The 13,055-nt window shown below is 38.9% G+C and overlaps 1 long non-coding RNA gene across 1 annotated transcript; it reads left to right on the top strand.

The window, feature by feature from the left end:
• The first annotated feature begins 266 nt into the window (after nt 1-266).
• Nucleotides 267-11,991, top strand: LOC123587459. The gene is made up of 2 exons (XR_006707326.1): nt 267-319; nt 11,367-11,991. It is a non-coding gene; the product is annotated as an uncharacterized LOC123587459 (long non-coding RNA).
• The last annotated feature ends 1,064 nt before the right edge of the window (nt 11,992-13,055 follow it).

The following is a 13,055-nucleotide window of genomic DNA, read 5'->3' as shown; positions in this document are numbered from 1 at the left end:
GCCCTGGAGTACTTTTCAGGCCAGACAACCAGCTAATGTCATTTCATGCCATGGATGCTTTCCAATGGTGCTTTCCAGATTTTCTCTGCCTGAGTCTCTTGACCCTTTAGCTACTCAGCTGAGGACAATTGAATAGTTTCATTTTGTTGGTGTGAATAACGAATGAATTCTCCCAGAGTTAAGTGAAGTTGTATCAGTCAGCTAGGGCTACCATAACAAAATACCACAGATTGTGTTGCTTAAACAACAGAACTTGCTTTTTCTCACACATCTGGGGGCTGGAAGTCCAGGAGCAGGGTGCCAGCGCAGTTGGACTCTGGTGAGAGAACTCTTCCTGGCTTGCAGACAGCTCCCTATTTGCCATGTCCTCACATGTCTGGTGTTCCTTCCTCTTCTTATAAGGGCACTAATCCCATCATAGACCCCACCCCATGACCTCACCTAAACTGAATTACCTCCCACTGCCAAATACCATTTCACTGGGGGCTAGGCCTTCAACATATGACTTTTGGAGGGAACACAAGCATTCAATCCATAGCAGGAGTGCTTCACTGTGTCCATGTCAGAGCTGACTAGCCCAGGCACATAGATTGTTAGTGACTTGTCGACACCATAGACACAGCTTGTGGAGCCCTGAGGGTGTGCATCACCATAAGTCAGATTGTTGTGTGTCCTGAAAACATGAACAATTAATGGACAAGATTTCACAAAGCCCATGTCTTCCAGGCACTTGGCTGCACATTGTCACTTCTTTTTGGCCATAAATTAAAGGGCAAATAGTCCTTCCAGACATTATGACATAGGGTTTATCATTTTATTATGAAAATGCTTCTAAAATTTGATAAGAAAGTAGTGAGGGGAAGACGGTGGTGGAGTAGGAGGACGCTAGGCTTACTTCCTCCCATGAATACAACTAGACAACTATGAAATCATCCTAAATGCCCTAGAAATCAGCCAGAAGACAAGCAGAGTAAACTCCACAACAAAAGGTAAAGAAGAGGCCACATCAAAGAAAGTAGGAAACACAGAGACAAAGTTTGAGAAACAGATCGTGGCCCCACAAGGGAAGGAGGTGAGGTCATGGAGTAGGATGAGAGACAGACTAGCACACAGGGGAACACAGGAAGAAAGCAAATCCCCACAGCAATTGGCTTGGAAAATGAGAGGGGCTGAATTTTGTGATTCTGGAAACCAGTGGAGCTTAAAGCCTGGAGTTTTAAAGGTCAGCAGAGTTGGCTGGGATAGAGCCTTGAGGGCATTGGAGCTGCTCTTGGGGAGAAGGCAGGCAGACAACCCAGAGATATACAGGGCAGAAACAGCAATCTGAAGAATGCCTTGGACACACAGTGGAAAGGTTAGTTGCTCATCTCAGAGTGTGTCCCAGAGAGGCAGTGTTCATGGAGAGACTCCTCCAGGAACAAAGGAAATAGCCAGTGCCATTTCTCTCCATGTCTCAGCATAAACACAGGGCCACTTGCAAGAACTAGCTACCACTGACACCTGCTACCTATCTTGCTTACACCAAGCCCTGCCCTCCACACTCCAGTGGAATCGCCTTTCCCACACTTGCCTCAGTCCCAGTGTAGTGGGCTCCCTCCCCCAGAAGACTGGCCCAAACCCCTGCCTACACCACATCTCCAACCAGGGAATTTTGTGCGGCCTCAGTCTGGGCAGTGGTGGAAATAGACCCACACAAGCAGACCAGAGCACACATCATTAAAATGCACCACATTCAGGCCAGGTATCAAACACTGCCCACAACAAGCAAAGAGCTTCTGCAGACGACGGGCCTGAAGGATAAAGTGGCCAGGATAAAACAGCAGAGCACACACAGCACATGTTGGGGACACTCGCTGAAGTGCCAGGCCCTGGGGAACAGGAGACATTACACAGTAGGGTACTACAGGACCTTTCCTCATAAGGTCATTACCCTCAAGAACGGGAGATATAGCTGACTTTCTTAACACAAAGAAACAGGCACAGAGATTAGACAGAAGAATTTGTCACAAATGAAAGACCAGGACAAGGACAGGGCCAGAAATCTAAGTGAAACATATATAAGTAACATTCTTGATAAAGAATTTAAAGTAATGATCATAAAGATACTCACTGGACTTGAGAAAAGAGTAGAAGACATCAGTGAGACCCTTAACACAGAGATAAGAATAACATAGCAGAGAAAGGGCTCAAAAATGAGAAAGATGCTTGATGGAATTAATTACAGTCTGGGAGAAGCAGAGGAACAAATTAATGACCTAGAAAACAGAGTAATGGAAAGTAATTAAGCTGAACAAAAGAGAAAAAAGAATTATGCAAAAACAATAATAGACTTAAGGAACTCAGTGACTCCATCAAATGTAATAACATTTGCATTATGGGAGTTCCTGAAGAAGAGAGAGAAAGGGGGTAGAAAATGTATTTGAAGAGATAATAGCTGAAAACTTCTCTAATCTGAGGAAGGAAACAGATATCAGATCCAGGGTGCACAGAGGACCCCCAACAAAATCAACAAAATCAGATCCACACCAAGACATATTATAATTAAAATGGCAAAATATACTGATAAAGAAGTTAAAAGCAGCAAGACAAAAGAAGACAGTTACACACAAGGGACACCCTATAAGGCTATCAGGGAATTTTTCAGCAGAAACCTATCAAGGAACTCACAAAATAAAGGTATATAAAATAAGACACCATATACCTAAAACATGGGGAGAGCTGGAGTAGAGAATGGGTTCAAACTTAAATTACCATAAATTTAATATAGACTTCTATATGCAGAAAAGGTTATATACAAATGGTAACCACAAATCAAAAACCACTAATAAATATGCAAAGAATAAAGAGAAAGAAATCCAAATATACCACTAAAGAAAACCAGCAAACCATGAAAGAGAGAAAGACAAGAAAGGATCAGAGAAAATCTTCAGAAACAACCACAAAACAGGTAATACAATGGCAATAAATACGTATCTATCAATAACTACTTTGAATGTAAATGGACTAAACACTCCAATCAAAAGATATAGGGTGACAGAATGGATAAAAAACCAAGACCTATCCATATGCTTCTTACAGGAGAACTCATTTTAGACCTAAAAACACCTGCAGATTGAAAGTGAGGGGGCTGGAGAAACAGTTATCATGCAAATGTATATCAAAAGAAAGCCAGAGTGGCAATACTTATATCAGACAAAATAGACTTTAAAACAAAGACTAACAAAAGACAAAGAAGGGCATTATATAATGATAAAAGAGATGGGAATGCAAGCTGGTGCAGCCACTCTGGAAAACAGTATGGAGGTTCCTCAAAAAACTAAAAATAGAACTACCCTACGACACAGCAATTGTACTACTAGGCATTTATCCATGGGATACAGTTGTGCTGTTTTGAAGGGACACATGCATCCCCATGTTTATAGCAGCACTATTAACAATAGCCAAAGTATGGAAAGAGCCCAAATGTCCATCAATGAATGAATGGATAAAGAAGATGTGGTATATATATATACAATGGAGTATTACTCGGCAATCAAAAAGAATGAAATCTTGCCATTTGCAACTATGTGGATGGAACTGGAGGATAGTATGCTAAGTGAAATTAGTCAGAGAAAGACAAAAATCATATGACTTCACTCATATGAGGACTTTAAGAGAGAAAACAGAGGAACATAAGGGAAGGGAAACAAAAATAATATAAAAACAGGGAGGGGGACAAAACAGAAGAGACTCATAAATATGGAGAACAAACTGAGGGTTACTGGAAGGGTTGCGGGAGGGGGTTGGGCTAAATGGGTAAGGAGCCTAAGGAATCTACTCCTGAAATCATTGTTGCACTATATGCTAACTAATTTGGATGTAAAATTTTAAAAATAAAAAATAAAATAAAAAAAAAATAAAACACACACACAAATTTTAGATTAGACACTGTACAAGAAAGCTAGAAAATTTCCCGAAATCATATAGCTGATATATGAATGATAGACTTCCCCAGATTTGACCATAAACCTCAATATATACATGACATTACAAATGAATTGAGAAGCTGAGGAAAATTCTTCTCAACTATCATTAGTAAATAAATTTTATTGAGCCATGATGGAAGAAAATGTGAATTATCTTTCTATTTCTCACATAGCAAATATTACAAAATCATTTTTTATGAAGAGACAAATAATTGTTTAAATGTTGGGGAAAAGTGTTAGAGAGGTGTGTGAGACAGTTAATTAATAATAATAATAAAAAAAAAAAACTTCCTTTTGAAAAAATAAATAAATAAAGGAGATAATCCAAGAAGATATAACAGCAAAAGTGGTTTGCTGGTTTGAGATGCAGCAAAAGTGGTTCTAAGAGGGAAGTTCATAGCAATACCAGCCTGCATCAAAATGTAAATATCTATGCACCCAAATACATGACACAAATAATAACAAACAAAAAGGAACTAATTGATAATAATGCAATAATAGAAGGGGACTTCCATACCCCACTTACATCAATAGACAGACCATCTAAACAGAAAATCAACAAGGAAACAATGGCTTTGAATGACACACTGGACCAGATAGACTAAACAGATATAATCAGAACATTCCATCTTAGCAGAATACACATACTTTTCAAGTGCACATAGAATGAAATAGATTGTATAGTAGGCCACAAAACAAACTTCAAAAAATTTTAAAATATTGAAGTCATACCATGCATCTTTTCTCTAACCACAATGCTATGAAACTAGAAGTCAAACACAAGAAAAAATCTGGAAAGGCCACGAATACATGGAGGTTAAATGACATGCTACTAAAGAATGCATGGGTCAAGTAGGAAATACAAGAAGAAATTAAAAAGGAAACAAATTAAAATGAAACCTTTGGGAAGCAGCAAAAGTCATTCTAAGAGGGAAGTATATAGCAATGCCAGCCTGCATCAAAATGCAAGAAAAATTGTAAATAAACAACCTAATCTTACACTTAAAAGAGCTAGAAAAAGAACAACAGGGGCGCCTGGGTGGCTCTCTCACAGTCAGTCGTGAAATCAAGCCCTGCGTCAGGCTCAGCACTGGGTGTAGAGCCTGCTTAAGATTCTCTCTTTCTCCCCCTCTACCCAACTCCTGCTTGCTCTCTCTCTCTCTCTCAAAAAAAAAAAAAAAAAAACAAAAAAAAAAAAAAAAAAACCTAAAACCTGGAAAAGGAAGGAAACAATAAAGATCAGAGCAGAAATAAATGATGTAGAAACTGGAAAAACAACAACAATAGAACAGGTCAATGAAAACAGGAGCTCATTCTTTGAAAACAATCAATGAAGGGGCGCTGGGATGGCTAAGTCAGTTGAGCATCCAGCTTCAGCTCAGGTCATAATCTCATGATTCATGAGCTCCAGCCCCACGTTGAGCTCACTGCTGTTAGTGCAGAGCCCACTTCGAATCCTCTGCCCCGCCCCCACCCCACTCATGCTCTCTCAAAAATGAATAAACATTTATTTAAAAAAAGAAAAAAAATCAATGAAAATTGATAAACCTCTAGCCAGATTTATGAAGAAAAAAAGAGAAAGGACTCAAATAAATAAAATCACGAATGAGAGATGAGAAATAACAACCAACACCATAGAAATACAAACATGAGAATATTATGAAAAACTATATACCAACAAATTAGAAATGCTAGAAGAAATCCCTAGAGACATACAACCTACCAAAACTGAAACAAGAAAAAATAGAAAACTTTTAACAGCCTGATTACCAGCAAAGAATTGAATCAGTAATCAAAAAACTTTCCACAAAAAAAATAAAAAATTTAAAAAATTAAAAAAAAAAACTTTCCACAAACAAAAATCCAGGACCAGATGGCTACACAGAGAAATTCTACCGAACATTTAAAGAAGAGTTAATATCTATTCTTCTCAAACTATTCCAAAATATAGAAAAGGAAGGAAAACTTCCAAATTCATTCCATGAGGCCAGCATTACCCTGATACCAAAACCAGATAAAGACACCACCAAAAAAAAAAAAGAGAGACAGAGAGAGAGAGAGAGAACTAAGGCCAATACCTCTGATGAATTTAGATGAAAAAATCCTCAACAAATACTAGTAAACCAAACCTAACAATACATTTTAAACTTGGGGAGCCTGAGTAGCTCAGTCAGTTAAACATCTGACTTTGGCTCGGGTCATGATCTAGCAGTTCATGAGTTCGAGCCCCAAGTTGGGCTCTGTGCTGACAGCTCAGAGCCTGGAGCCTGCTTTGGATTCTGTGTCTCCCTCTCTCTCTACCCCTAACCCACCCACACTCTGTCTCTCTCAGAAATAATTAAACATTAAAAAAAATTTTTTAAATCATTCACCGTGATCAAGTGGGATATATTCCTGGGTTGCAAGGGTAGTTTGATATTTGCAAATCAATCAATGTGATACATCACCTCAATAAGAGAAAGGATAAGAACCATATGATCATTTCAATAGATGCAGAAAAAGCATTTGGCAAAGTACAACATCCATTCAAGATAAAAAAAAAAAAACCCTCAATAAAGTAGGTTTAGAGGAAAGATACCTCAACATAAGAAAGGCCATATATGAAAAACCCACAGCTAACACCAGGAACAAGACAAGGATGTCCACTCTCACAACTTTTATTCTTTTTAAAAAAATTTTTTTTAAATATTTATTCATTTTTGAGAGAGAGTGGGGGAGGGGCAGAGAGAGAGGGAGACACAGAATCTGAAGCAGACTCCAGGCTCTGAGCTGTCAGCACAGAGCCTGACGTGGGGCTCAAACCCACAAACCACGAGATCATGACCTGAACCGAAGTCAGACACTTAACCGACTGAGACACCCAGATACCCCTCACCACTTTTATTCAACATAGTACTGGAAGTCCTAGCCACAGCAATCAGAAAACAAAAAGAAATAAAAGGAATCCAAATCAGTAAGGAAGAGGTAAAACTTTCACTATTTGCAGATGACATGATACTCTATATTGAAAACCCGAAAGACTCCACCAAAACACTGCTAGAACTGATGCACAAATTCAGTAAAGTTGCAGGATACAAACTCAAGACACAGAAATCTGTTATATATTTTTTTAATGTTTATTCATTTATTTTGAGAGAGAGAGTGTGCAGAAAGGGGCAGAGAGAGAGGAAGATAGAGAATCCCAAGCAAGCTCTGTGCTATGTCAGCACAGAGTCCCATGTGGGGCTCAATCCCACAAACTGTGACATCATGACCTGAGCCGAAATCAAGAGTCAGAGGCTTAACTGGCTGAGCCACCCAGGCACCCCTGTATTTCATTATTTTTTTAATGTTTGTTTATTTATTTATTTTGAGAGAGAGTGTGTGTGTAAGTGAGGGAGAGACAGACAGAGAGGGAGAGAAAGAATCCCAAGCAAGCTCCACACTGTCAGTGCAGAGGGCCCAATCTCACAACTTCAAGATTACGACCTGAGCCAATATCAAGAGTCAGATGCTTAACTGACTGAGCCACCCAGGCACCCCAGAAATCTGTTGTATATCTATACACCCATAATGAAGCAGCAGAAAGAGAAATTAAAAAAACAATTCCATTTATAATTGCACCAAAAATAATAGAACACCTAGGAATAAACCTAACCAAAGAGGTGAAATACCAGTACTCTGAAAACTATAAACACTGATGAAAGAAATTGAAGATGACACAAAGAAATGGAAAGACATTCCATGCTCATTGATTGGAAGAACAAATACACACACACACACACACACACACACACACACACACTACCCAAAACAATCTACAGATTTAATGCAATCCCTATCAAAAGACCAACAGCATTTTTCACAGAACTAGAACAAACATTCCTAAAATTTATGTGGAACTACAAATGACACCAAATAGCCAAAGCAATCCTGAAAAAGCAAAGCTTGAGGCATCACAATTCTGGACTTCAAGATACACTACAAAGCTGTAGTAATCAAAACAGTATGGTACTGGCACCAAAATAGACACATAGGTCAATGGAACGAATAGAAAACCCAGAAATGAACTCACAATTATATGGTCAATTTTCAACAAAGCAGGAAAGTATATTCAGTGGAAAAAAAAACAGTCTCTTCAACAAATTGTCCTAGGAAAATTGGACAGCAACATGCAAAAAAATGAAACTGGACCACTTTCTTACACCATACTTTCTTACCCCATAAATTCAAAATGGATTGAAGACCTAAATGTGAGACCTGAAAACATAAAAACCCTAGAAGAGAGCATAGGCAGTAACCTCTCTGACATCAGTCATAGCAACTTTTTTCCAGATAGGTCCCCTGAAGCAAGGGAAACAAAAGCAAAAATAAACTATTGGGACTACATCAAAATAAAAGGCTTCTGCACAGCAAAGGAAACAAGAAACAAAACTAAAAGGCACCCTATGAAATGGGAGACATATGACATATCTGATAAAAGGTTAGTATCCAGAATATATAAAGAACTTATTTAAAAAACAACTTATAAAACTCCCAACACCCAAAAAACAAATAATCCAATTTCAAAATGGGGAGAAGTCATGAACAGACATTTCTCAAAAGATACACAGATGGCCCATAGACCCATGAAAAGGTGCTCATTATCACTAATTATCAGGGAAATTCAAATCAAAACTACAATGAGATATCACCTCACACCTGATGGAATGGCTAAAATAAAAAACTCAAGAAGTGAGAGGTGTTGGCAAGGATGTGGAGAAAAAAGTAACCCTCTAGCACTGTTGGGGGAATGCAAACTGGTGCAGTCGCTGTGGAAAATAGTATGGAGTTTCCGCAAAAGGTTAAAAAAAAGAACTACCCTCCAATCCAGCCATCATGCTACTGGGTAGTTACCCAAAGAATACAAAAACAATAATTCAAAGGAATACATGCACCCCTATGTTTATAGCAGCATTATTTACAATAGCCAAGGTACAGTTACAGCCCAAGTGTCCACTGATTGATGAATGGATAAAGAAGATATGGTGTATATATAATGAAATATTATTCATCCATAAAAAGAATAAAATCTTGCCATTTGCAATGACATGGATGAAGTTGGAGAGTATAATGCTAAATGAAAGAATTCAGTCAAAGGAAAACAAATACCATATGATTTCACTTGTATGCGGAATTTAAGAAACAAAACAAATGAGCAAAGGGAAAAAAGAGAGACAAACCAAGAAACAGACTCTTAATTATAGAGAACCAAACTGATGGTTATCTGAGGGGAGGTGGGGGGTGGGGGGATGGGTTAAACAGGTGATGGGGATTAAGCAGTGCAGTCAATAATGAGCAGCAGAGGATGTATGGAAGTGTTGAATCACTATATCGCACACCTGAAACTAACATAACACTGCATGTTAACTAATTGGAATTAAAATAAAAGTTAAAACAAATAAAATAAAATATGATAAGAAAAATCACCAGTAGATAAATGGGAAAACCACAAGGTGAACAGAACTCACAAAACAGAAAACTTGAGTGGATCATGTTTGATAACATGATTGTGAGGCCTTAGTGAGGCTGTTGTAAAAGGGTCAAATAAACCTATATTCCCTATCCAAAAAGTGTTTCTCTTAAATGCAAAAATGATTTATGCACAAAGATATTCATCAGTACATTATTTATGGTAGTTTCGAATTGGATCTAATGTCACATCTAACTGTAAGAGAGTGGTTCATGTAGTTATTAAACCTTAGGACATCTGGGGCACCTGGGTGGCTCAGTTAGTTAAGCGTCTGACTCTTGGTTTTGGCTCAGGTCACAATCTCACAGTTTCATGGGTTTGAGTCTCATGTTGGGCTGTGCGCTGGCAGTGTGAAGCCTGCTTGGGATTCTCTCTCTCCCTCTGTTTCTGCCCCTCCGCCTCTCATGCTGTCTCAATAAATAGATAGATAGATAGATACTTAAAAAACAACCTTAGGACATCCACTTACTAGAATGTCCCAAGGCTGCCATTAGAAATTACATTGATGAAGAGTAGGAAATGGCAGAAATGGCTTATAGGACAAATTAAAAGATTATATATTAAACTCTGCCTATCTCTTAGGTCTTGTGTCTGCCTTGCTAGCTCTAGTTTAGCCAGACTGGCCTTGTTTCTTCTCCTGGAACATACCACCCTCAGCCTCTGAGTAGCTGCATCACAGTCCTTCATTTTATTCAGGGCTCTGCTCAAATGCTACCTCTGCTCTGCCTACCCTGACTAAACTCTCCTCCATCCATCAACTATTTATCTAGTTCCTCTCTTAAGTGCCCCTGACCTTGCTTTACTTTCCTTTATTATCAGACATTACATCATAATATTTGTTTTTGTTTATTTGTTGTCTGTCTCACAGACAAGAAGGTAAGTACGTGAAGATGAACACTTGACAAACTAGCGTCTGCCATGCATATCACAGGAGTTTAGTGGGTATTTGTTCTTTGCCCTTTTCTTGCTGAGTTATGTGTTCTTCATAGGTTCAGAATCTTTTCTCCTATGCTGCAATATCCCCAAGTTTATCATTTGACTTTCAACTTTCTGTATGGTTATTTTAGATCAGTATACATTTTTTTTAATATTTTTTTTTCAACGTTTATTTATTTTTGGGACAGAGAGAGACAGAGCATGAACGGGGGAGGGGCAGAGAGAGAGGGAGACACAGAATCGGAAACAGGCTCCAGGCTCTGAGCCATCAGCCCAGAGCCCGACGCGGGGCTCGAACTCACGGACCGCGAGATCGTGACCTGGGTGAAGTCGGACGCTTAACCGACTGCGCCACCCAGGCGCCCCTAGATCAGTATACATTTTAAGTTCAAGAGAGTCTTTTATTCAAGAAATTCCTCTTTAATCTAAAGATAATATAAATATTTGCTTATATTTTTATTGCTTCCATTTGTCCATTTAACTTTTTAATCCATATGGGCTTATGATGTCAGATAATGAGTCTTCCCCCGCAAATTTAACAATTTTCATTTATGCTCTGTAGAGAAATTCTTCCTGTTTATTCATCCATCCATCCACCCATCCAATGTATGCCTTATTACCACTATATTTTATGAATTAAAATATCATACTCTTCATTTGGTCTTCTGAAAAACTTTAGAGTCAAATTACCCATCATGACAAAAACATCCCTATGAATTTTATTGGAATTGCTTTATATTTATGTATTAAATTAGGAAGAGTGATGGCCTTTTCTACATAATTCTTCTCATCTACTACTATTTATTTAGGTCCTCTTTTAAGTTTGTGTTGTTTTCTTCCTATAGGTCTCATTCATGTTTTTGTTAAGATTTCTATTTCTTTGTGTGATAGATTAAAGATGTCTAAAGGTGTTATTTTCACTCCTCCTGCTATCACTGCTTTTCTTGCTGTCTTTTCACTCACTTGACCAATAGAACGCAGTGGAAGTGATGCTTTTGGACTTCAGAGATTATTAGTTCATGAGAGGACTTTCAGATGAGTTTTTTAGAATGCTCATTCTTTGGTGTCTCCTCTTGGAAGCCAGTCTTCATGCTGTGAGAAGCCATGCCTCCTGGAGAGGCTATAAGATGATACACCGCCTGTCAACATCTCCACGGAACTCCCAACTGACCAGCAGCATCAATCACCAGTCATGTGAATGTGCCATCTTGGATGTTCCGGCCCAGTAGAAGCCTCAGAATACTGCAGCTGATATCATGTAGAGCAGAGAACTGCGTGGTTCACCACAATTTTGTCAGAAATAATGAGTCATTGTCTTGAGCTGCTAAGCTTTGGCATGATTTATTACACATTAATAGAGTACTAGTATAGCTGGGGTATTTTACATTTCTGGTGCTGTTGTTAATGGAAATACTTTTCTGCATATTTTATAACTGGTATCACTGGAATATAGGAAAACTGTTGCTATCTGGCAAACTCAAGTTATCTGACTGTATTTAATCATTTTAAGGTCATCGTCTTGGATTTTCTAGTTACATAATCACATATCTGAAAGCATAATTTTGTTTCCTTTCCAACATTAAATCTCATTGTGTTTGAGTTTTATTGTAGGCACTTGAAACAATAATGATTTTATCCAGGTTTGTTGTCTGATTTAGAGCTTTCATGGAAATCCCTCTAGTGTTAGATATTCTTTCTCAAGTTAATGAAGAATCCTTCCATGCCTGGCTTATAGGAATGGATATTCAGTTTTATCAAATTCTTTTCTAGAGTTTATTGAAATGATTTAGCAATCAAAAGGAGAAAAGAGAACACTAAATGGTGCCGTACTGTTTGAATTATCCAAAAACTAGTGGCTGAAAACAGAGTCCTATTTTTTTTTTTTTTTCCCACCTGTGAGTCTGTGGATCAGAAATTTGAACAGGACTGAGCAGGGATGGTTTGTCTGCCAACCATGGGAATCAACTCACGCAGCTGTATTCAGCCAGTGGCTGGGTAGGGGATGGAAACTCTAAGTCATCTCATTCACATGTTGGAAGCTTGGGCTAGGCCGGGACCCTTAGTTCTCCTCCATGTGGCCTCTCTTTCCACGTGCTCTCTCTCTCTTTATATGTAGTTTCTCTCCAGCAATATACCCTGCACTCATTTACAGCTGAACATTCTGTTGATCAAAGCAAGCCACAAAGCCAGCACAGGTTCGGAAGAGGACATAGCCTTACCTGTGTGAAAGTTTAAAAATGGCTGCAAATTCTTTGACACTATTCCCATTAACAGATGGAGTGTCTGTGCCCTCTTTTTGCATTGGGAGGGCTTCAGTGCATAGATAATGTGGAAAGGATGCTATGTGATTTTGGAGGATAGACCGTCTTCTGCCTTGTTCTCTTAGAATGCTCTCTGTTCTGATGCTTCCTGTCGTGTTACTCCCTCTCATGCTGTGAGAAGCTCAAGCCCATGAGGAGGCCACATGTAAATTGTCAAGTTGGCAATTCCAGCTGAACCCAGCCTTTGAGTCATCGCAGCCCAGGCTTCAGATATGTGAGTGAGGAAGCCTCCAGCCCTCCCCTCCCCTGCCCGAGTAACTGCAGCCATTGAGTCATCCTTATTGAAACTCTAGGAGTTGTGGCTGGAGACAAGCCAGCCCTGCTATACCCTGTCCAAATTCC

Source organism: Leopardus geoffroyi, chromosome D3, assembly GCF_018350155.1.
Source record: "Leopardus geoffroyi isolate Oge1 chromosome D3, O.geoffroyi_Oge1_pat1.0, whole genome shotgun sequence".
Taxonomy (NCBI): Eukaryota; Metazoa; Chordata; class Mammalia; order Carnivora; family Felidae; genus Leopardus; species Leopardus geoffroyi.
The sequence above is the reverse complement of the archived record's forward strand: the minus strand, read 5'-3'. Positions and strand labels throughout refer to the sequence as shown.